This window comes from Vipera berus (genome assembly GCF_964194415.1).
Source record: "Vipera berus genome assembly, chromosome: 5".
Lineage (NCBI taxonomy): Eukaryota > Metazoa > Chordata > Lepidosauria > Squamata > Viperidae > Vipera > Vipera berus.
In genome coordinates this window covers 92,319,431-92,342,108 of record NC_138207.1, presented here as the reverse complement: position 1 = coordinate 92,342,108, position 22,678 = coordinate 92,319,431, and positions in this window count along the sequence as shown.

Genomic DNA, 22,678 nt, shown 5'->3' with positions numbered 1-22,678 from the left:
TCCTTGCGGAGATAGCCCATGCTATATCTTGCATTTGTTAGGAAAAACTGCTTAGAGCATGAAAAGTGCCCATTGCAGAAAGAGCTCAAATTCGAAAAACAAACACATATTCATGTTCCCCTGCCTCCCCGAAGACCAAAAAACCATGATTTTTGCAGATCTGAAGTTTCCTTGCGGAGATAGCCCATGCTATATCTTGCATTTGTTAGGAAAAACTGCTTACAACATGAAAAGTGCCCATTGCAGATAGAGCTCAAATTCGCAAAACAAACACATATTCCTGTTCCCCAGCCTCCCCGAAGACGAAAAAACCATGACTTTTGCAGATCTGAAGTTTCCTTGCGGAGATAGCTCATGCTATATCTTGCATTTGTTAGGAAAAACTGCTTATAGTATGAAAAGTGCCGATTGCAGAAAGAGCTCAAATTCGAAAAACAAACACGTATTCATGTTCCCCCGGCTCACTGAACACCAAAAAACCATGACTTTTGCAGATCTGAAGTTTCCTTGCGGTGATAGCCCATGTTATATCTTGCATTTGTTAGGAAAAACTGCTTATAGTATGAAAAGTGCCCATTGCAGAAAGAGCTCAAATTCGAAAAACAAACACATATTCCTGTTCCCCTGCCTCCCCGAAGATCAAAAAACCATGACTTTTGCAGATGTGAAGTTTCCTTGCGGAGATAGCCCATGCTATATCATGCATTTGTTAGGAAAAACTGCTTAGAGCATGAAAAGTGCCCATTGCAGAAAGAGCTCAAATTCGAAAAACAAACACGTATTCATGTTCCCCCGGCTCCCTGAACACCAAAAAACCATGACTTTTGCAGATCTGAAGTTTCCTTGCGGAGATAGCCCATGCTATATCTTGCATTTGTTAGGAAAAACTGCTTAGAGTATGAAAAGTGCCCATTGCAGAAAGAGCGCAAATTCGAAAAACAAACACGTATTCATGTTCCCCCGGCTCACTGAACACCAAAAAACCATGAGTTTTGCAGATGTGAAGTTTCCTTGCGGAGATAGCCCATGTTATATCTTGCATTTGTTAGGAAAAACTGCTTAGAGCATGAAAAGTGCCCATTGCAGAAAGAGCTCAAATTCGAAAAACAAACACGTATTCATGTTCCCCCGGCTCACTGAACACCAAAAAACCATGAGTTTTGCAGATCTGAAATTTCCTTGCGGAGATAGCCCATGCTATATCTTGCATTTGTTAGGAAAAACTGCTTATAGTATGAAAAGTGCCCATTGCAGAAAGAGCTCAAATTAAAAAAACAAACACATATTCATGTTCCCCTGCCTCCCCGAAGACCAAAAAACCATGACTTTTGCAGATGTGAAGTTTCCTTGCGGAGATAGCCCATGCTATATCTTGCATTTGTTAGGAAAAACTGCTTAGAGCATGAAAAGTGCCCATTGCAGATAGAGCTCAAATTCGCAAAACAAACACATATTCCTGTTCCCCAGCCTCCCCGAAGACGGAAAAACCATGACTTTTGCAGATCTGAAGTTTCCTTGCGGAGATAGCCCATGCTATATCTTGCATTTGTTAGGAAAAACTGCTTAGAGCATGAAAAGTGCCCATTGCAGAAAGAGCTCAAATTCGAAAAACAAACACGTATTCATGTTCCCCCGGCTCACTGAACACCAAAAAACCATGACTTTTGCAGATCTGAAGTTTCTTTGCGGAGATAGCCCATGCTATATCTTGCATTTGTTAGGAAAAACTGCTTATAGTATGAAAAGTGCCCATTGCACAAAGAGCTCAAATTCAAAAAACAAACACATATTCATGTTCCCCTGCCTCCCCGAAGACCAAAAAACCATGACTATTGCAGATCTGAAGTTTCCTTGCGGAGATAGCCCATGCTATATCTTGCATTTGTTAGGAAAAACTGCTTAGAGCATGAAAAGTGCCCATTGCAGAAAGAGCTCAAATTCGAAAAACAAACACGTATTCATGTTCCCCCTGCTCACTGAACACCAAAAAACCATGAGTTTTGCAGATCGGATGTCTCCTTGCGGAGATAGCCCATGTTATATCTTGCATTTGTTAGGAAAAACTGCTTATAGCATGAAAAGTGCCCATTGCAGATAGAGCTCAAATTCGCAAAACAAACACATATTCCTGTTCCCCAGCCTCCCCGAAGACGAAAAAACCATGACTTTTGCAGATCTGAAGTTTCCTTGCGGAGATAGCCCATGCTATATCTTGCATTTGTTAGGAGAAACTGCTTAGAGCATGAAAAGTGCCGATTGCAGAAAGAGCTCAAATTCGAAAAACAAACACGTATTCATGTTCCCCCGGCTCACTGAACACCAAAAAACCATGACTTTTGCAGATCTGAAGTTTCCTTGCGGTGATAGCCCATGTTATATCTTGCATTTGTTAGGAAAAACTGCTTATAGTATGAAAAGTGCCCATTGCAGAAAGAGCTCAAATTCGAAAAACAAACACGTATTCATGTTCCCCCGGCTCCCTGAACACCAAAAAACCATGACTTTTGCAGATCTGAAGTTTCCTTGCGGAGATAGCCCATGCTATATCTTGCATTTGTTAGGAAAAACTGCTTAGAGTATGAAAAGTGCCCATTGCAGAAAGAGCGCAAATTCGAAAAACAAACACGTATTCATGTTCCCCCGGCTCACTGAACACCAAAAAACCATGAGTTTTGCAGATGTGAAGTTTCCTTGCGGAGATAGCCCATGCTATATCTTGCATTTGTTAGGAAAAACTGCTTAGAGCATGAAAAGTGCCCATTGCAGAAAGAGCTCAAATTCGAAAAACAAACACATATTCCTGTTCCCCTGCCTCCCCGAAGACGACAAAACCATGACTTTTGCAGATGTGAAGTTTCCTTGCGGAGATAGCCCATGCTATATCTTGCATTTGTTAGGAAAAACTGCTTAGAGCATGAAAAGTGCCCATTGCAGAAAGAGCTCAAATTCGAAAAACAAACACGTATTCCTGTTCCCCAGCCTCCCCGAAGACGAAAAAACCATGAGTTTTGCAGATCTGAAGTTTCCTTGCGGTGATAGCCCATGCTATATCTTGCATTTGTTAGGAAAAACTGCTTAGAGCATGAAAAGTGCCCATTGCAGAAAGAGCTCAAATTCGAAAAACAAACACGTATTCCTGTTCCTCCGGCTCACTGAACACCAAAAAACCATGACTTTTGCAGATCTGAAGTTTCCTTGCGGAGATAGCCCATGCTATATCTTGCATTTGTTAGGAAAAACTGCTTATAGTATGAAAAGTGCCCATTGCAGAAAGAGCTCAAATTCGAAAAACAAACACATATTCCTGTTCCCCTGCCTCCCCGAAGACCAAAAAACCATGACTTTTGCAGATGTGAAGTTTCCTTGCGGAGATAGCCCATGCTATATCTTGCATTTGTTAGGAAAAACTGCTTAGAGCATGAAAAGTGCCCATTGCAGAAAGAGCTCAAATTCGAAAAACAAACACGTATTCATGTTCCCCCGGCTCACTGAACACCAAAAAACCATGACTTTTGCAGATCTGAAGTTTCCTTGCGGTGATAGCCCATGCTATATCTTGCATTTGTTAGGAAAAACTGCTTAGAGCATGAAAAGTGCCCATTGCAGAAAGAGCGCAAATTCGAAAAACAAACACATATTCCTGTTCCCCTGCCTCCCCGAAGATCAAAAAACCATGACTTTTGCAGATGTGAAGTTTCCTTGCGGAGATAGCCCATGCTATATCATGCATTTGTTAGGAAAAACTGCTTAGAGCATGAAAAGTGCCCATTGCAGAAAGAGCTCAAATTCAAAAAACAAACACATATTCATGTTCCCCTGCCTCCCCGAAGACCAAAAAACCATGATTTTTGCAGATCTGAAGTTTCCTTGCGGAGATAGCCCATGCTATATCTTGCATTTGTTAGGAAAAACTGCTTACAGCATGAAAAGTGCCCATTGCAGATAGAGCTCAAATTCGCAAAACAAACACATATTCCTGTTCCACAGCCTCCCCGAAGACGAAAAAACCATGACTTTTGCAGATCTGAAGTTTCCTTGCGGAGATAGCTCATGCTATATCTTGCATTTGTTAGGAAAAACTGCTTATAGTATGAAAAGTGCCCATTGCAGAAAGAGCTCAAATTCGAAAAACAAACACATATTCCTGTTCCCCTGCCTCCCCGAAGACCAAAAAACCATGACTTTTGCAGATGTGAAGTTTCCTTGCGGAGATAGCCCATGCTATATCTTGCATTTGTTAGGAAAAACTGCTTAGAGCATGAAAAGTGCCGATTGCAGAAAGAGCTCAAATTCGAAAAACAAACACGTATTCATGTTCCCCCGGCTCACTGAACACCAAAAAACCATGACTTTTGCAGATCTGAAGTTTCCTTGCGGTGATAGCCCATGTTATATCTTGCATTTGTTAGGAAAAACTGCTTATAGTATGAAAAGTGCCCATTGCAGAAAGAGCTCAAATTCAAAAAACAAACACATATTCCTGTTCCCCTGCCTCCCCGAAGATCAAAAAACCATGACTTTTGCAGATGTGAAGTTTCCTTGCGGAGATAGCCCATGCTATATCATGCATTTGTTAGGAAAAACTGCTTAGAGCATGAAAAGTGCCCATTGCAGAAAGAGCTCAAATTCGCAAAACAAACACATATTCATGTTCCCCCGGCTCACTGAACACCAAAAAACCATGAGTTTTGCAGATGTGAAGTTTCCTTGCGGAGATAGCCCATGCTATATCTTGCATTTGTTAGGAAAAACTGCTTAGAGCATGAAAAGTGCCCATTGCAGAAAGAGCTCAAATTCGAAAAACAAACACATATTCATGTTCCCCCGGCTCACTGAACACCAAAAAACCATGACTTTTGCAGATCTGAAGTTTCCTTGCGGAGATAGCCCATGTTATATCTTGCATTTGTTAGGAAAAACTGCTTATAGTATGAAAAGTGCCCATTGCAGAAAGAGCTCAAATTCGAAAAACAAACACATATTCCTGTTCCCCTGCCTCCCCGAAGATCAAAAAACCATGACTTTTGCAGATGTGAAGTTTCCTTGCGGAGATAGCCCATGCTATATCTTGCATTTGTTAGGAAAAACTACTTAGAGCATGAAAAGTGCCCATTGCAGAAAGAGCTCAAATTCGAAAAACAAACACGTATTCATGTTCCCCCGGCTCACTGAACACCAAAAAACCATGACTTTTGCAGATGTGAAGTTTCTTTGCGGAGATAGCCCATGCTATATCTTGCATTTGTTAGGAAAAACTGCTTATAGTATGAAAAGTGCCCATTGCACAAAGAGCTCAAATTCAAAAAACAAACACATATTCATGTTCCCCTGCCTCCCCGAAGACCAAAAAACCATGACTATTGCAGATCTGAAGTTTCCTTGCGGAGATAGCCCATGCTATATCTTGCATTTGTTAGGAAAAACTGCTTAGAGCATGAAAAGTGCCCATTGCAGAAAGAGCTCAAATTCGAAAAACAAACACGTATTCATATTCCCCCTGCTCACTGAACACCAAAAAACCATGAGTTTTGCAGATCGGATGTCTCCTTGCGGAGATAGCCCATGTTATATCTTGCATTTGTTAGGAAAAACTGCTTATAGCATGAAAAGTGCCCATTGCAGATAGAGCTCAAATTCGCAAAACAAACACATATTCCTGTTCCCCAGCCTCCCCGAAGACGAAAAAACCATGACTTTTGCAGATCTGAAGTTTCCTTGCGGAGATAGCCCATGCTATATCTTGCATTTGTTAGGAAAAACTGCTTAGAGCATGAAAAGTGCCCATTGCAGAAAGAGCTCAAATTCGAAAAACAAACACGTATTCATGTTCCCCCGGCTCACTGAACACCAAAAAACCATGACTTTTGCAGATCTGAAGTTTCCTTGCGGAGATAGCCCATGTTATATCTTGCATTTGTTAAGAAAAACTGCTTATAGTATGAAAAGTGCCCATTGCAGAAAGAGCTCAAATTCGAAAAACAAACACATATTCCTGTTCCCCTGCCTCCCCGAAGATCAAAAAACCATGACTTTTGCAGATGTGAAGTTTCCTTGCGGAGATAGCCCATGCTATATCTTGCATTTGTTAGGAAAAACTACTTAGAGCATGAAAAGTGCCCATTGCAGAAAGAGCTCAAATTCGAAAAACAAACACATATTCCTGTTCCCCTGCCTCCCCGAAGACCAAAAAACCATGACTTTTGCAGATCTGAATTTTCCTTGCGGAGATAGCCCATGCTATATCTTGCATTTGTTAGGAAAAACTGCTTATAGCATGAAAACTGCCCATTGCAGAAAGAGCTCAAATTCGAAAAACAAACACATATTCCTGTTCCCCTGCCTCCCCGAAGACCAAAAAACCATGACTTTTGCAGATGTGAAGTTTCCTTGCGGAGATAGCCCATGCTATATCTTGCATTTGTTAGGAAAAACTGCTTAGAGCATGAAAAGTGCCCATTGCAGAAAGAGCTCAAATTCGAAAAACAAACACGTATTCCTGTTCCCCAGCCTCCCCGAAGACGAAAAAACCATGAGTTTTGCAGATCTGAAGTTTCCTTGCGGAGATAGCCCATGCTATATCTTGCATTTGTTAGGAAAAACTGCTTAGAGCATGAAAAGTGCCCATTGCAGAAAGAGCTCAAATTCGAAAAACAAACACGTATTCATGTTCCTCCGGCTCACTGAACACCAAAAAACCATGACTTTTGCAGATCTGAAGTTTCCTTGCGGTGATAGCCCATGCTATATCTTGCATTTGTTAGGAAAAACTGCTTATAGTATGAAAAGTGCCCATTGCAGAAAGAGCTCAAATTCGAAAAACAAACACATATTCCTGTTCCCCTGCCTCCCCGAAGACCAAAAAACCATGACCTTTGCAGATGTGAAGTTTCCTTGCGGAGATAGCCCATGCTATATCTTGCATTTGTTAGGAAAAACTGCTTAGAGCATGAAAAGTGCCCATTGCAGAAAGAGCTCAAATTCGAAAAACAAACACGTATTCCTGTTCCCCAGCCTCCCCGAAGACGAAAAAACCATGACTTTTGCAGATCTGAAGTTTCCTTGCGGAGATAGCCCATGCTATATCTTGCATTTGTTAGGAAAAACTGCTTATAGTATGAAAAGTGCCCATTGCAGAAATAGCTCAAATTCGAAAAACAAACACATATTCCTGTTCCCCTGCCTCCCCGAAGACCAAAAAACCATGACTTTTGCAGATCTGAAGTTTCCTTGCGGAGATAGCCCATGCTATATCTTGCATTTGTTAGGAAAAACTGCTTAGAGCATGAAAAGTGCCCATTTCAGAAAGAGCTCAAATTCGAAAAACAAACACGTATTCATGATCCCCCGGCTCACTGAACACCAAAAAACCATGAGTTTTGCAGATCTGAAGTTTCCTTGCGGAGATAGCCCATGCTATATCTTGCATTTGTTAGGAAAAACTGCTTAGAGCATGAAAAGTGCCCATTGCAGAAAGAGCGCAAATTTGAAAAACAAACACGTATTCATGTTCCCCCGGCTCACTGAACACCAAAAAACCATGAGTTTTGCAGATGTGAAGTTTCCTTGCGGAGATAGCCCATGCTATATCTTGCATTTGTTAGGAAAAACTGCTTAGAGCATGAAAAGTGCCCATTGCAGAAAGAGCTCAAATTCGAAAAACAAACACGTATTCATGTTCCCCCGGCTCACTGAACACCAAAAAACCATGACTTTTGCAGATCTGAAGTTTCCTTGCGGAGATAGCCCATGTTATATCTTGCATTTGTTAGGAAAAACTGCTAATAGCATGAAAAGTGCCCATTGCAGATAGAGCTCAAATTCGCAAAACAAACACATATTCCTGTTCCCCTGCCTCCCCGAAGACGAAAAAACCATGACTTTCGCAGATCTGAAGTTTCCTTGCGGAGATAGCCCATGTTATATCTTGCATTTGTTAGGAAAAACTGCTTAGAGCATGAAAACTGCCCATTGCAGAAAGAGCTCAAATTCGAAAAACAAACACGTATTCATGTTCCCCCGGCTCACTGAACACCAAAAAACCATGAGTTTTGCAGATCTGAAGTTTCCTTGCGGAGATAGCCCATGCTATATCTTGCATTTGTTAGGAAAAACTGCTTATAGTATGAAAAGTGCCCATTGCAGAAAGAGCTCAAATTCAAAAAACAAACACATATTCATGTTCCCCTGCCTCCCCGAAGACCAAAAAACCATGACTTTTGCAGATGTGAAGTTTCCTTGCGGAGATAGCCCATGCTATATCTTGCATTTGTTAGGAAAAACTGCTTAGAGCATGAAAAGTGCCCATTGCAGAAAGAGCGCAAATTTGAAAAACAAACACGTATTCATGTTCCCCCGGCTCACTGAACACCAAAAAACCATGACTTTTGCAGATCTGAAGTTTCCTTGCGGAGATAGCCCATGCTATATCTTGCATTTGTTAGGAAAAACTGCTTAGAGCATGAAAAGTGCCCATTGCAGAAAGAGCTCAAATTCGAAAAACAAACACGTATTCATGTTCCCCCGGCTCACTGAACACCAAAAAACCATGACTTTTGCAGATCTGAAGTTTCCTTGCGGAGATAGCCCATGTTATATCTTGCATTTGTTAGGAAAAACTGCTTATAGTATGAAAAGTGCCCATTGCAGAAAGAGCTCAAATTCGAAAAACAAACACATATTCCTGTTCCCCTGCCTCCCCGAAGATCAAAAAACCATGACTTTTGCAGATGTGAAGTTTCCTTGCGGAGATAGCCCATGCTATATCTTGCATTTGTTAGGAAAAACTACTTAGAGCATGAAAAGTGCCCATTGCAGAAAGAGCTCAAATTCGAAAAACAAACACGTATTCATGTTCCCCCGGCTCACTGAACACCAAAAAACCATGACTTTTGCAGATGTGAAGTTTCTTTGCGGAGATAGCCCATGCTATATCTTGCATTTGTTAGGAAAAACTGCTTATAGTATGAAAAGTGCCCATTGCACAAAGAGCTCAAATTCAAAAAACAAACACATATTCATGTTCCCCTGCCTCCCCGAAGACCAAAAAACCATGACTATTGCAGATCTGAAGTTTCCTTGCGGAGATAGCCCATGCTATATCTTGCATTTGTTAGGAAAAACTGCTTAGAGCATGAAAAGTGCCCATTGCAGAAAGAGCTCAAATTCGAAAAACAAACACGTATTCATGTTCCCCCTGCTCACTGAACACCAAAAAACCATGAGTTTTGCAGATCGGATGTCTCCTTGCGGAGATAGCCCATGTTATATCTTGCATTTGTTAGGAAAAACTGCTTATAGCATGAAAAGTGCCCATTGCAGATAGAGCTCAAATTCGCAAAACAAACACATATTCCTGTTCCCCAGCCTCCCCGAAGACGAAAAAACCATGACTTTTGCAGATCTGAAGTTTCCTTGCGGAGATAGCCCATGCTATATCTTGCATTTGTTAGGAAAAACTGCTTAGAGCATGAAAAGTGCCCATTGCAGAAAGAGCTCAAATTCGAAAAACAAACATGTATTCATGTTCCCCCGGCTCACTGAACACCAAAAAACCATGACTTTTGCAGATCTGAAGTTTCCTTGCGGAGATAGCCCATGTTATATCTTGCATTTGTTAGGAAAAACTGCTTATAGTATGAAAAGTGCCCATTGCAGAAAGAGCTCAAATTCGAAAAACAAACACATATTCCTGTTCCCCTGCCTCCCCGAAGATCAAAAAACCATGACTTTTGCAGATGTGAAGTTTCCTTGCGGAGATAGCCCATGCTATATCTTGCATTTGTTAGGAAAAACTACTTAGAGCATGAAAAGTGCCCATTGCAGAAAGAGCTCAAATTCGAAAAACAAACACGTATTCATGTTCCCCCGGCTCACTGAACACCAAAAAACCATGACTTTTGCAGATGTGAAGTTTCCTTGCGGAGATAGCCCATGCTATATCTTGCATTTGTTAGGAAAAACTGCTTATAGTATGAAAAGTGCCCATTGCACAAAGAGCTCAAATTCAAAAAACAAACACATATTCATGTTCCCCTGCCTCCCCGAAGACCAAAAAACCATGACTATTGCAGATCTGAAGTTTCCTTGCGGAGATAGCCCATGCTATATCTTGCATTTGTTAGGAAAAACTGCTTAGAGCATGAAAAGTGCCCATTGCAGAAAGAGCTCAAATTCGAAAAACAAACACGTATTCATGTTCCCCCGGCTCACTGAACACCAAAAAACCATGAGTTTTGCAGATCGGATGTCTCCTTGCGGAGATAGCCCATGTTATATCTTGCATTTGTTAGGAAAAACTGCTTATAGCATGAAAAGTGCCCATTGCAGATAGAGCTCAAATTCGCAAAACAAACACATATTCCTGTTCCCCTGCCTCCCCGAAGACCAAAAAACCATGACTTTTGCAGATCTGAATTTTCCTTGAGGAGATAGCCCATGCTATATCTTGCATTTGTTAGGAAAAACTGCTTATAGTATGAAAACTGCCCATTGCAGAAAGAGCTCAAATTCGAAAAACAAACACATATTCCTGTTCCCCTGCCTCCCCGAAGACCAAAAAACCATGACTTTTGCAGATGTGAAGTTTCCTTGCGGAGATAGCCCATGCTATATCTTGCATTTGTTAGGAAAAACTGCTTATAGTATGAAAAGTGCCCATTGCACAGAGCTCAAATTCAAAAAACAAACACATATTCATGTTCCCCTGCCTCCCCGAAGACCAAAAAACCATGACTATTGCAGATCTGAAGTTTCCTTGCGGAGATAGCCCATGCTATATCTTGCATTTGTTAGGAAAAACTGCTTAGAGCATGAAAAGTGCCCATTGCAGAAAGAGCTCAAATTCGAAAAACAAACACGTATTCATGTTCCCCCGGCTCACTGAACACCAAAAAACCATGAGTTTTGCAGATCGGATGTCTCCTTGCGGAGATAGCCCATGTTGTATCTTGCATTTGTTAGGAAAAACTGCTTATAGCATGAAAACTGCCCATTGCAGATAGAGCTCAAATTCGCAAAACAAACACATATTCCTGTTCCCCTGCCTCCCCGAAGACAAAAAAACCATGACTTTTGCAGATGTGAAGTTTCCTTGCGGAGATAGCCCATGCTATATCTTGCATTTGTTAGGAAAAACTGCTTAGAGCATGAAAAGTGCCCATTGCAGAAAGAGCTCAAATTCGAAAAACAAACACGTATTCATGTTCCCCCGGCTTACTGAACACCAAAAAACCATGAGTTTTGCAGATCTGAAGTTTCCTTGCGGAGATAGCCCATGCTATATCTTGCATTTGTTAGGAAAAACTGCTTAGAGCATGAAAAGTGCCCATTGCAGAAAGAGCTCAAATTCGAAAAACAAACACATATTCCTGTTCCCCTGCCTCCCCGAAGATCAAAAAACCATGACTTTTGCAGATGTGAAGTTTCCATGCGGAGATAGCCCATGCTATATCTTGCATTTGTTAGGAAAAACTGCTTAGAGCATGAAAAGTGCCCATTGCAGAAAGAGCTCAAATTCGAAAAACAAACACGTATTCATGTTCCCCCGGCTCACTGAACACCAAAAAACCATGACTTTTGCAGATCTGAAGTTTCCTTGCGGTGATAGCCCATGTTATATCTTGCATTTGTTAGAAAAAACTGCTAATAGCATGAAAAGTGCCCATTGCAGATAGAGCTCAAATTCGCAAAACAAACACATATTCCTGTTCCCCTGCCTCCCCGAAGACGAAAAAACCATGACTTTCGCAGATCTGAAGTTTCCTTGCGGAGATAGCCCATGTTATATCTTGCATTTGTTAGGAAAAACTGCTTAGAGCATGAAAAGTGCCCATTGCAGAAAGAGCGCAAATTCGAAAAACAAACACGTATTCATGTTCCCCCGGCTCACTGAACACCAAAAAACCATGAGTTTTGCAGATCTGAAGTTTCCTTGCGGAGATAGCCCATGCTATATCTTGCATTTGTTAGGAAAAACTGCTTATAGTATGAAAAGTGCCCATTGCAGAAAGAGCTCAAATTCAAAAAACAAACACATATTCATGTTCCCCTGCCTCCCCGAAGACCAAAAAACCATGACTTTTGCAGATGTGAAGTTTCCTTGCGGAGATAGCCCATGCTATATCTTGCATTTGTTAGGAAAAACTGCTTAGAGCATGAAAAGTGCCCATTGCAGATAGAGCTCAAATTCGCAAAACAAACACATATTCCTGTTCCCCAGCCTCCCCGAAGACGAAAAAACCATGACTTTTGCAGATCTGAAGTTTCCTTGCGGAGATAGCCCATGCTATATCTTGCATTTGTTAGGAAAAACTGCTTAGAGCATGAAAAGTGCCCATTGCAGAAAGAGCTCAAATTCGAAAAACAAACACGTATTCATGTTCCCCCGGCTCACTGAACACCAAAAAACCATGACTTTTGCAGATCTGAAGTTTCCTTGCGGAGATAGCCCATGTTATATCTTGCATTTGTTAGGAAAAACTGCTTATAGTATGAAAAGTGCCCATTGCAGAAAGAGCTCAAATTCGAAAAACAAACACATATTCCTGTTCCCCTGCCTCCCCGAAGATCAAAAAACCATGACTTTTGCAGATGTGAAGTTTCCTTGCGGAGATAGCCCATGCTATATCTTGCATTTGTTAGGAAAAACTACTTAGAGCATGAAAAGTGCCCATTGCAGAAAGAGCTCAAATTCGAAAAACAAACACGTATTCATGTTCCCCCGGCTCACTGAACACCAAAAAACCATGACTTTTGCAGATGTGAAGTTTCTTTGCGGAGATAGCCCATGCTATATCTTGCATTTGTTAGGAAAAACTGCTTATAGTATGAAAAGTGCCCATTGCACAAAGAGCTCAAATTCAAAAAACAAACACATATTCATGTTCCCCTGCCTCCCCGAAGACCAAAAAACCATGACTATTGCAGATCTGAAGTTTCCTTGCGGAGATAGCCCATGCTATATCTTGCATTTGTTAGTAAAAACTGCTTAGAGCATGAAAAGTGCCCATTGCAGAAAGAGCTCAAATTCGAAAAACAAACACGTATTCATGTTCCCCCTGCTCACTGAACACCAAAAAACCATGAGTTTTGCAGATCGGATGTCTCCTTGCGGAGATAGCCCATGTTATATCTTGCATTTGTTAGGAAAAACTGCTTATAGCATGAAAAGTGCCCATTGCAGATAGAGCTCAAATTCGCAAAACAAACACATATTCCTGTTCCCCAGCCTCCCCGAAGACGAAAAAACCATGACTTTTGCAGATCTGAAGTTTCCTTGCGGAGATAGCCCATGCTATATCTTGCATTTGTTAGGAAAAACTGCTTAGAGCATGAAAAGTGCCCATTGCAGAAAGAGCTCAAATTCGAAAAACAAACACGTATTCATGTTCCCCCGGCTCACTGAACACCAAAAAACCATGACTTTTGCAGATCTGAAGTTTCCTTGCGGAGATAGCCCATGTTATATCTTGCATTTGTTAGGAAAAACTGCTTATAGTATGAAAAGTGCCCATTGCAGAAAGAGCTCAAATTCGAAAAACAAACACATATTCCTGTTCCCCTGCCTCCCCGAAGATCAAAAAACCATGACTTTTGCAGATGTGAAGTTTCCTTGCGGAGATAGCCCATGCTATATCTTGCATTTGTTAGGAAAAACTACTTAGAGCATGAAAAGTGCCCATTGCAGAAAGAGCTCAAATTCGAAAAACAAACACATATTCCTGTTCCCCTGCCTCCCCGAAGACCAAAAAACCATGACTTTTGCAGATCTGAATTTTCCTTGCGGAGATAGCCCATGCTATATCTTGCATTTGTTAGGAAAAACTGCTTATAGCATGAAAACTGCCCATTGCAGAAAGAGCTCAAATTCGAAAAACAAACACATATTCCTGTTCCCCTGCCTCCCCGAAGACCAAAAAACCATGACTTTTGCAGATGTGAAGTTTCCTTGCGGAGATAGCCCATGCTATATCTTGCATTTGTTAGGAAAAACTGCTTAGAGCATGAAAAGTGCCCATTGCAGAAAGAGCTCAAATTCGAAAAACAAACACGTATTCCTGTTCCCCAGCCTCCCCGAAGACGAAAAAACCATGACTTTTGCAGATCTGAAGTTTCCTTGCGGAGATAGCCCATGCTATATCTTGCATTTGTTAGGAAAAACTGCTTATAGTATGAAAAGTGCCCATTGCAGAAATAGGTCAAATTCGAAAAACAAACACATATTCCTGTTCCCCTGCCTCCCCGAAGATCAAAAAACCATGACTTTTGCAGATGTGAAGTTTCCATGCGGAGATAGCCCATGCTATATCTTGCATTTGTTAGGAAAAACTGCTTAGAGCATGAAAAGTGCCCATTGCAGAAAGAGCTCAAATTCGAAAAACAAACACGTATTCATGTTCCCCCGGCTCACTGAACACCAAAAAACCATTTCTTTTGCAGATGTGAAGTTTCCTTGCGGAGATAGCCCATGCTATATCTTGCATTTGTTAGGAAAAACTGCTTAGAGCATGAAAAGTGCCCATTGCAGAAAGAGCGCAAATTCGAAAAACAAACACGTATTCATGTTCCCCCGGCTCACTGAACACCAAAAAACCATGAGTTTTGCAGATGTGAAGTTTCCTTGCGGAGATAGCCCATGCTATATCTTGCATTTGTTAGGAAAAACTGCTTAGAGCATGAAAAGTGCCCATTGCAGAAAGAGCTCAAATTCGAAAAACAAACACGTATTCATGTTCCCCCGGCTCACTGAACACCAAAAAACCATGACTTTTGCAGATCTGAAGTTTCCTTGCGGAGATAGCCCATGTTATATCTTGCATTTGTTAGGAAAAACTGCTAATAGCATGAAAAGTGCCCATTGCAGATAGAGCTCAAATTCGCAAAACAAACACATATTCCTGTTCCCCTGCCTCCCCGAAGACGAAAAAACCATGACTTTCGCAGATCTGAAGTTTCCTTGCGGAGATAGCCCATGCTATATCTTGCATTTGTTAGGAAAAACTGCTAATAGCATGAAAAGTGCCCATTGCAGATAGAGCTCAAATTCGCAAAACAAACACATATTCCTGTTCCCCTGCCTCCCCGAAGACGAAAAAACCATGACTTTCGCAGATCTGAAGTTTCCTTGCGGAGATAGCCCATGTTATATCTTGCATTTGTTAGGAAAAACTGCTAATAGCATGAAAAGTGCCCATTGCAGATAGAGCTCAAATTCGCAAAACAAACACATATTCCTGTTCCCCTGCCTCCCCGAAGACGAAAAAACCATGACTTTCGCAGATCTGAAGTTTCCTTGCGGAGATAGCCCATGTTATATCTTGCATTTGTTAGGAAAAACTGCTTAGAGCATGAAAAGTGCCCATTGCAGAAAGAGCTCAAATTCGAAAAACAAACACGTATTCATGTTCCCCCGGCTCACTGAACACCAAAAAACCATGAGTTTTGCAGATCTGAAGTTTCCTTGCGGAGATAGCCCATGCTATATCTTGCATTTGTTAGGAAAAACTGCTTATAGTATGAAAAGTGCCCATTGCAGAAAGAGCTCAAATTCAAAAAACAAACACATATTCATGTTCCCCTGCCTCCCCGAAGACCAAAAAACCATGACTTTTGCAGATGTGAAGTTTCCTTGCGGAGATAGCCCATGCTATATCTTGCATTTGTTAGGAAAAACTGCTTAGAGCATGAAAAGTGCCCATTGCAGATAGAGCTCAAATTCGCAAAACAAACACATATTCCTGTTCCCCAGCCTCCCCGAAGACGAAAAAACCATGACTTTTGCAGATCTGAAGTTTCCTTGCGGAGATAGCCCATGCTATATCTTGCATTTGTTAGGAAAAACTGCTTAGAGCATGAAAAGTGCCCATTGCAGAAAGAGCTCAAATTCGAAAAACAAACACGTATTCATGTTCCCCCGGCTCACTGAACACCAAAAAACCATGACTTTTGCAGATCTGAAGTTTCCATGCGGAGATAGCCCATGTTATATCTTGCATTTATTAGGAAAAACTGCTTATAGTATGAAAAGTGCCCATTGCAGAAAGAGCTCAAATTCGAAAAACAAACACATATTCCTGTTCCCCTGCCTCCCCGAAGATCAAAAAACCATGACTTTTGCAGATGTGAAGTTTCCTTGCAGAGATAGCCCATGCTATATCTTGCATTTGTTAGGAAAAACTACTTAGAGCATGAAAAGTGCCCATTGCAGAAAGAGCTCAAATTCGAAAAACAAACACGTATTCATGTTCCCCCGGCTCACTGAACACCAAAAAACCATGACTTTTGCAGATGTGAAGTTTCTTTGCGGAGATAGCCCATGCTATATCTTGCATTTGTTAGGAAAAACTGCTTATAGTATGAAAAGTGCCCATTGCACAAAGAGCTCAAATTCAAAAAACAAACACATATTCATGTTCCCCTGCCTCCCCGAAGACCAAAAAACCATGACTATTGCAGATCTGAAGTTTCCTTGCGGAGATAGCCCATGCTATATCTTGCATTTGTTAGGAAAAACTGCTTAGAGCATGAAAAGTGCCCATTGCAGAAAGAGCTCAAATTCGAAAAACAAACACGTATTCATGTTCCCCCTGCTCACTGAACACAAAAAAACCATGACTTTTGCAGATCTGAAGTTTCCTTGCGGAGATAGCCCATGTTATATCTTGCATTTGTTAGGAAAAACTGCTTATAGTATGAAAAGTGCCCATTGCAGAAAGAGCTCAAATTCGAAAAACAAACACATATTCCTGTTCCCCTGCCTCCCCGAAGACGAAAAAACCATGACTTTCGCAGATCTGAAGTTTCCTTGCGGAGATAGCCCATGCTATATCTTGCATTTGTTAGGAAAAACTGCTAATAGCATGAAAAGTGCCCATTGCAGATAGAGCTCAAATTCGCAAAACAAACACATATTCCTGTTCCCCTGCCTCCCCGAAGACGAAAAAACCATGACTTTCGCAGATCTGAAGTTTCCTTGCGGAGATAGCCCATGTTATATCTTGCATTTGTTAGGAAAAACTGCTAATAGCATGAAAAGTGCCCATTGCAGATAGAGCTCAAATTCGCAAAACAAACACATATTCCTGTTCCCCTGCCTCCCCGAAGACGAAAAAACCATGACTTTCGCAGATCTGAAGTTTCCTTGCGGAGATAGCCCATGTTATATCTTGCATTTGTTAGGAAAAACTGCTTAGAGCATGAAAAGTGCCCATTGCAGAAAGAGCTCAAATTCGAAAAACAAACACGTATTCATGTTCCCCCGGCTCACTGAACACCAAAAAACCATGAGTTTTGCAGATCTGAAGTTTCCTTGCGGAGATAGCCCATGCTATATCTTGCATTTGTTAGGAAAAACTGCTTATAGTATGAAAAGTGCCCATTGCAGAAAGAGCTCAAATTCGAAAAACAAACACGTATTCATGTTCCCCCGGCTCACTGAACACCAAAAAACCATGACTTTTGCAGATGTGAAGTTTCTTTGCGGAGATAGCCCATGCTATATCTTGCATTTGTTAGGAAAAACTGCTTATAGTATGAAAAGTGCCCATTGCACAAAGAGCTCAAATTCAAAAAACAAACACATATTCATGTTCCCCTGCCTCCCCGAAGACCAAAAAACCATGACTATTGCAGATCTGAAGTTTCCTTGCGGAGATAGCCCATGCTATATCTTGCATTTGTTAGGAAAAACTGCTTAGAGCATGAAAAGTGCCCATTGCAGAAAGAGCTCAAATTCGAAAAACAAACACGTATTCATGTTCCCCCTGCTCACTGAACACAAAAAAACCATGACTTTTGCAGATCTGAAGTTTCCTTGCGGAGATAGCCCATGTTATATCTTGCATTTGTTAGGAAAAACTGCTTATAGTATGAAAAGTGCCCATTGCAGAAAGAGCTCAAATTCGAAAAACAAACACATATTCCTGTTCCCCTGCCTCCCCGAAGACCAAAAAACCATGACTTTTGCAGATCTGAATTTTCCTTGCGGAGATAGCCCATGCTATATCTTGCATTTGTTAGGAAAAACTGCTTATAGCATGAAAACTGCCCATTGCAGAAAGAGCTCAAATTCGAAAAACAAACACATATTCCTTTTCCCCTGCCTCCCCGAAGACCAAAAAACCATGACTTTTGCAGATGTGAAGTTTCCTTGCGGAGATAGCCCATGCTATATCTTGCATTTGTTAGGAAAAACTGCTTAGAGCATGAAAAGTGCCCATTGCAGAAAGAGCTCAAATTCGAAAAACAAACACGTATTCATGTTCCCCCGGCTCACTGAACACCAAAAAACCATGACTTTTGCAGATCTGAAGTTTCCTTGCGGAGATAGCCCATGTTATATCTTGCATTTGTTAGGAAAAACTGCTTATAGTATGAAAAGTGCCCATTGCAGAAAGAGCTCAAATTCGAAAAACAAACACATATTCCTGTTCCCCTGCCTCCCCGAAGATCAAAAAACCATGACTTTTGCAGATGTGAAGTTTCCTTGCGGAGATAGCCCATGCTATATCTTGCATTTGTTAGGAAAAACTACTTAGAGCATGAAAAGTGCCCATTGCAGAAAGAGCTCAAATTCGAAAAACAAACACGTATTCATGTTCCCCCGGCTCACTGAACACCAAAAAACCATGACTTTTGCAGATGTGAAGTTTCTTTGCGGAGATAGCCCATGCTATATCTTGCATTTGTTAGGAAAAACTGCTTATAGTATGAAAAGTGCCCATTGCACAAAGAGCTCAAATTCAAAAAACAAACACATATTCATGTTCCCCTGCCTCCCCGAAGACCAAAAAACCATGACTATTGCAGATCTGAAGTTTCCTTGCGGAGATAGCCCATGCTATATCTTGCATTTGTTAGGAAAAACTGCTTAGAGCATGAAAAGTGCCCATTGCAGAAAGAGCTCAAATTCGAAAAACAAACACGTATTCATGTTCCCCCTGCTCACTGAACACAAAAAAACCATGACTTTTGCAGATCTGAAGTTTCCTTGCGGAGATAGCCCATGTTATATCTTGCATTTGTTAGGAAAAACTGCTTATAGTATGAAAAGTGCCCATTGCAGAAAGAGCTCAAATTCGAAAAACAAACACATATTCCTGTTCCCCTGCCTCCCCGAAGACCAAAAAACCATGACTTTTGCAGATCTGAATTTTCCTTGCGGAGATAGCCCATGCTATATCTTGCATTTGTTAGGAAAAACTGCTTATAGCATGAAAACTGCCCATTGCAGAAAGAGCTCAAATTCGAAAAACAAACACATATTCCTTTTCCCCTGCCTCCCCGAAGACCAAAAAACCATGACTTTTGCAGATGTGAAGTTTCCTTGCGGAGATAGCCCATGCTATATCTTGCATTTGTTAGGAAAAACTGCTTAGAGCATGAAAAGTGCCCATTGCAGAAAGAGCTCAAATTCGAAAAACAAACACGTATTCCTGTTCCCCAGCCTCCCCGAAGACGAAAAAACCATGAGTTTTGCAGATCTGAAGTTTCCTTGCGGAGATAGCCCATGCTATATCTTGCATTTGTTAGGAAAAACTGCTTAGAGCATGAAAAGTGCCCATTGCAGAAAGAGCTCAAATTCGAAAAACAAACACATATTCCTGTTCCCCTGCCTCCCCGAAGATCAAAAAACCATGACTTTTGCAGATGTGAAGTTTCCATGCGGAGATAGCCCATGCTATATCTTGCATTTGTTAGGAAAAACTGCTTAGAGCATGAAAAGTGCCCATTGCAGAAAGAGCTCAAATTCGAAAAACAAACACGTATTCATGTTCCCCCGGCTCACTGAACACCAAAAAACCATTTCTTTTGCAGATGTGAAGTTTCCTTGCGGAAATAGCCCATGCTATATCTTGCATTTGTTAGGAAAAACTGCTTAGAGCATGAAAAGTGCCCATTGCAGAAAGAGCTCAAATTCGAAAAACAAACACGTATTCATGTTCCCCCGGCTCACTGAACACCAAAAAACCATGACTTTTGCAGATCTGAAGTTTCCTTGCGGTGATAGCCCATGTTATATCTTGCATTTGTTAGGAAAAACTGCTAATAGCATGAAAAGTGCCCATTGCAGATAGAGCTCAAATTCGCAAAACAAACACATATTCCTGTTCCCCTGCCTCCCCGAAGACGAAAAAACCATGACTTTTGCAGATGTGAAGTTTCCTGGCGGAGATAGCCCATGCTATATCTTGCATTTGTTAGGAAAAACTGCTTAGAGCATGAAAAGTGCCCATTGCAGAAAGAGCTCAAATTCAAAAAACAAACACATATTCATGTTCCCCTGCCTCCCCGAAGACCAAAAAACCATGATTTTTGCAGATCTGAAGTTTCCTTGCGGAGATAGCCCATGCTATATCTTGCATTTGTTAGGAAAAACTGCTTACAGCATGAAAAGTGCCCATTGCAGAAAGAGCTCAAATTCGAAAAACAAACACATATTCCTGTTCCCCTGCCTCCCCGAAGACCAAAAAACCATGACTTTTGCAGATCTGAAGTTTCCTTGCGGAGATAGCTCATGCTATATCTTGCATTTGTTAGGAAAAACTGCTTATAGTATGAAAAGTGCCCATTGCAGAAAGAGCTCAAATTCGAAAAACAAACACATATTCCTGTTCCCCTGCCTCCCCGAAGACCAAAAAACCATGACTTTTGCAGATGTGAAGTTTCCTTGCGGAGATAGCCCATGCTATATCTTGCATTTGTTAGGAAAAACTGCTTAGAGCATGAAAAGTGCCCATTGCAGAAAGAGCTCAAATTCAAAAAACAAACACGTATTCATGTTCCCCCGGCTCACTGAACACCAAAAAACCATGACTTTTGCAGATGTGAAGTTTCTTTGCGGAGATAGCCCATGCTATATCTTGCATTTGTTAGGAAAAACTGCTTATAGTATGAAAAGTGCCCATTGCACAAAGAGCTCAAATTCAAAAAACAAACACATATTCATGTTCCCCTGCCTCCCCGAAGACCAAAAAACCATGACTATTGCAGATCTGAAGTTTCCTTGCGGAGATAGCCCATGCTATATCTTGCATTTGTTAGGAAAAACTGCTTAGAGCATGAAAAGTGCCCATTGCAGAAAGAGCTCAAATTCGAAAAACAAACACGTATTCATGTTCCCCCTGCTCACTGAACACAAAAAAACCATGACTTTTGCAGATCTGAAGTTTCCTTGCGGAGATAGCCCATGTTATATCTTGCATTTGTTAGGAAAAACTGCTTATAGTATGAAAAGTGCCCATTGCAGAAAGAGCTCAAATTCGAAAAACAAACACATATTCCTGTTCCCCTGCCTCCCCGAAGACCAAAAAACCATGACTTTTGCAGATCTGAATTTTCCTTGCGGAGATAGCCCATGCTATATCTTGCATTTGTTAGGAAAAACTGCTTATAGCATGAAAACTGCCCATTGCAGAAAGAGCTCAAATTCGAAAAACAAACACATATTCCTTTTCCCCTGCCTCCCCGAAGACCAAAAAACCATGACTTTTGCAGATGTGAAGTTTCCTTGCGGAGATAGCCCATGCTATATCTTGCATTTGTTAGGAAAAACTGCTTAGAGCATGAAAAGTGCCCATTGCAGAAAGAGCTCAAATTCGAAAAACAAACACGTATTCCTGTTCCCCAGCCTCCCCGAAGACGAAAAAACCATGAGTTTTGCAGATCTGAAGTTTCCTTGCGGAGATAGCCCATGCTATATCTTGCATTTGTTAGGAAAAACTGCTTATAGTATGAAAAGTGCCCATTGCACAAAGAGCTCAAATTCAAAAAACAAACACATATTCATGTTCCCCTGCCTCCCCGAAGACCAAAAAACCATGACTATTGCAGATCTGAAGTTTCCTTGCGGAGATAGCCCATGCTATATCTTGCATTTGTTAGGAAAAACTGCTTAGAGCATGAAAAGTGCCCATTGCAGAAAGAGCTCAAATTCGAAAAACAAACACGTATTCATGTTCCCCCTGCTCACTGAACACAAAAAAACCATGACTTTTGCAGATCTGAAGTTTCCTTGCGGAGATAGCCCATGTTATATCTTGCATTTGTTAGGAAAAACTGCTTATAGTATGAAAAGTGCCCATTGCAGAAAGAGCTCAAATTCGAAAAACAAACACATATTCCTGTTCCCCTGCCTCCCCGAAGACCAAAAAACCATGACTTTTGCAGATCTGAATTTTCCTTGCGGAGATAGCCCATGCTATATCTTGCATTTGTTAGGAAAAACTGCTTATAGCATGAAAACTGCCCATTGCAGAAAGAGCTCAAATTCGAAAAACAAACACATATTCCTTTTCCCCTGCCTCCCCGAAGACCAAAAAACCATGACTTTTGCAGATGTGAAGTTTCCTTGCGGAGATAGCCCATGCTATATCTTGCATTTGTTAGGAAAAACTGCTTAGAGCATGAAAAGTGCCCATTGCAGAAAGAGCTCAAATTCGAAAAACAAACACGTATTCATGTTCCCCCGGCTCACTGAACACCAAAAAACCATGACTTTTGCAGATCTGAAGTTTCCTTGCGGAGATAGCCCATGTTATATCTTGCATTTGTTAGGAAAAACTGCTTATAGTATGAAAAGTGCCCATTGCAGAAAGAGCTCAAATTCGAAAAACAAACACATATTCCTGTTCCCCTGCCTCCCCGAAGATCAAAAAACCATGACTTTTGCAGATGTGAAGTT